This window comes from Ostrea edulis, chromosome 7 (genome assembly GCF_947568905.1).
Source record: "Ostrea edulis chromosome 7, xbOstEdul1.1, whole genome shotgun sequence".
Taxonomy (NCBI): Eukaryota; Metazoa; Mollusca; class Bivalvia; order Ostreida; family Ostreidae; genus Ostrea; species Ostrea edulis.
The window spans coordinates 59,188,975-59,192,652 of record NC_079170.1 but is presented as its reverse complement, the minus strand read 5'-3'; the positions used below and the strand labels follow the sequence as shown (position 1 = coordinate 59,192,652).

The window sequence follows — 3,678 nt, the reverse complement described above, 5'->3', positions numbered from 1 at the left end:
CCTGTTAGTCTGGAAAGTCCATCTGCATCCGAGTTGTTCTTTCCTGGACGATACTGGATGTCTAGATCGTAACTGGCAAGTGCAGCTAACCACCTATGTCCTGTGGAATCAAGTTTTGCTGTCATGAGGACATAAGTAAGTGGGTTGTTATCAGTCAAAACCTTGGTCTTGCTGCCTGTAAGGTAATCTTTAAATTATGTTTAAATTTGGCCCCACGTTGGGCGCCAAATTTGTAACCGGTCTTGAGTATAAGAATAATCCACAAGATGGTTAAGGTCGTAGATTCGTTTACTTTTTGGAAACAATGAAAACAAACCCTATAACAACAATAAAAACATATAAGGACAAATACAATACAAAGACAAAAGACACTATCGAACATATGATATATGCAACGATACAAATATATATATATTGGTCATCATTTTATCGTCAAAGGACATAACTCTCTGAACCATCAATTATAAGTAATTGATATTAAAAAAATGAATATAATGTACTGCAGTGAATTGCATATATACATGTACATACCAGTTTATGGAACTGAGCTACAGCTTCCGAAATCAAGGTGAACTGCTTAAAACTCTTATGATGACCTATTGAATAATTTACTAAAATACTAAATTCTGTACACATATATCACTCTGCGCATTTATATTACTTAAAACTCATTATTTACTTAAAGAACAGAAATTATGTTTTCCCACAATTCTACTTTCAGTAAATCTTTCACTCATGACTTGCACACAAGTTTTATGAATAAAGAAAAGTTTAATTACTTATTTAAATTCATTACTTGCTTTTAATCATATAGTAAAACTATCAGCTACTTACAGTTGTTGGTGTTAGCAAATCCTCTATAAATTAAATATATATTTTATGCTTTTTAAGAACTCAATAGTGGCAACACCCTTTGGAATCTCTTTCAAAACTAGATTTTCCTGAACTATTTCATAAAAAGAACTCAGGAATTCCCGCCAGGAATTCCTATTGGCTAGAACAAAATACTAAGACCAATCAGATGACAGAACAAGTATGACACCTAAGAGATACATGCACTAATCCGAGTTATGTTCTAACTGGACCCTTACGGATTAAACCATTATATTTAAAAGGGGTGTTTAGGTTTCTTTAACACACAACACAAAGTTAGTAAGCAGCGCAGCGCAATATGTATTGAAGTGAATAAATGTGAATGGCAATATAAAAATATAAAACTAAACTAAGTACAACTACCACATATATATAGATAACGGGGATTCCGTATGTACGTGGGACTAGCAGACACCGAGTTTAAATTAAGACACGCCAACCACACCCATTCATTCCGTAATCCAACGAAAAAGAATACCACCGAGCTCAGCAAATTCATATGGACATTGAAAGACAAAAATATTGACTACAAAATCACGTGGGAAATTTTAGGAAAAACATCATCATACTCAAAAAAAGTGGCATTATCCTGTTATTAGCACCGCGGTGCTAATAATAGTTGACGTTATTGACGTAAATATATATAAACTTTATGAACTTTATTTATTGTGTTTCAATGAGAATTAAGCTTTTTTTTCTTTTTTTTTTTGCATTTGTAATTTAACGGAATAAACCAAATTTAAAGAGCAAATAACTCTTACTAAAGGAAAAATACCTGTTATTAGCACCGCGGTGCGAATTAGTTTTGGCCATTCCACAGATGAAAACGTGCCATTTTTACAGTGATAACCCCCCAAAATCTCCAAGTCCCATTTTTTTATGAACTCCCCCAAAGAAACCCTTTTCCCGGGAATACTTCCCTTCGTAGAGCTTATAATCTTGATTTTTGAAACATCGTCTCTCTATATATATATACTGCTGTTATTAGCACCGCGGTGCGAATTAGTTTTGGGGTATTTATATGAATGTCGTCTCTCTATATATACTGCTGTTATTAGCACCGCGGTGCGAATTAGTTTTGCGCATTCCACAGATCAAAACGTGCCATTTTTAGTATGGGATGACCATTTATTTCAAATACGAATAAAAAATAAAATTTTGAATTTTCTCTGAATTCTATTTTAAACAGAAATTTCATTAGAAATCATCAAATAATGATATATTTATAACTTTTAACGCTTCTGACGTTACGTAAAAAAACGTCAAATATTATTAGCACCGCGGTGCTAATAACAGGATTATGCCAAAAAAGTGCTACAGGTCTATGTATTCTAGAGAAATTCTTTATAGTTATGTCATCCCGAAAAATCTTCATTAAATAAGCCAGCGTTCAGAACTTGTCAGTACTTACCGTCATTCCCGTAAATTTCTATTTACTCGAGTCAATGATGTGTGTAATCTATTCTCTTTAGAGAAGTCGAGAGGCTATCTCTAAAGAGAATAATGTGTAATCATGCTTAGCAACTATCCAGTATGTTTCTGTGTAGCATGTACTCAGTCATGTAGGTGTTTTTCATTATATGTCATTTTTCTCCTGACGAGTGAATGTGAAAAATTAGGTATAGAAAAGACAAGAACTACGCCTTACAGTTTTGACTGAGTTTCTCAACATGGCAATCTGGACAATCGTCCCGCTTACAGTAAGCAGCTGGCCTGCGAATGATACAATCCGGGTCTGTGTTCTATACTGAAATCTCAAGTTTCCAAAACAGATAGCCATCTAGCCAATATACCCTCTGGGTTCTTGAATCTTGAGAGCCATACCAAATGAGGCATGGTCTGTTCTGACTGTGAAGTGTCGACTCAAGAGAAAGTGTCTGTATTGTTTTATGAAAGTAATAACAGCTAGTAACTCCTAGTAAGTTGTACAATATTCAACTTGGTGTTTATTCAGTGTACGACTGGAATAAGCCACAACTCTTTCCTCACCATTTTAAACTTGTGACAACACTACTCCAATTCCATTTTCACTTGCATCTGTGTCGAGAACAAATTTTGTGTTGTTCTCTGGGTAGACCAAAATGGGAGCTGAGGTCAGTAGTTTCTTAAGTTTCTCAAATGCAGTCTGACATTCAGGGGTCCAACAAATTTTTGAACTTTTTCTAAGAAAATAGGTTAAGGGGCTTGCAGTAGTAGAAAAATCAGGAATGAACCTCCTATAATATCCTGCAAGACCCAAGAAACTACGGACTTTTGAGACACTAGTAGGAGTAGGCCAAGTCTGAATGCTATCAGTTTTGCCAGGATCACATTGTATCCCTTTGCAAGAGACAATATGGCCTAGGAAGAACACGTTTTGCTGGAATAATTCACATTTTGATGGCTTCAGTGTTAAATTGGCAGATCTGAGTCTATTAAAAACGGACTTAAGATTTTGTACAGTCTGATCAAAACAAGAACTAAAAACAATGATGTCATCTAAATAACAAAGGCAGTTTTCCCCACCTAAGACCTCTTAAAACCAATTCCATGAGCCTTTCATAACAACTTGGCGCATCGGATATCCCAAATTCTGAAATTGTGTTACATGTGTTATAATACAGTTTTGGTTTGTCTTTTTCGTCTACTTCACACTGCCAATAGCCTGATATCAGATCTAGTGTAGAAAACCAGGAAGCGCCCGCTAATGCAACTAGAGATTCGTCGATTCTGGGTAAAGGATATGCATAATTTTTGGTGACTTTATTCAGTTGTCTGTAATCTACACAGAACCTCAAGGATTATCCTTCTTTTCAACCAACAACA

General features: G+C 35.2%; 1 long non-coding RNA gene across 1 annotated transcript; it reads right to left on the bottom strand.

Annotated features, from left to right (window-relative positions):
• Nucleotides 1–270: 270 nt before the first annotated feature.
• LOC130048280 (uncharacterized) lies at nucleotides 271–1,221 on the bottom strand. The gene is made up of 2 exons (XR_008797131.1): nucleotides 532–1,221; nucleotides 271–317 (listed from the first exon to the last, which is right to left on the bottom strand). It is a non-coding gene; the product is annotated as an uncharacterized LOC130048280 (long non-coding RNA).
• Nucleotides 1,222–3,678: the final 2,457 nt, after the last annotated feature.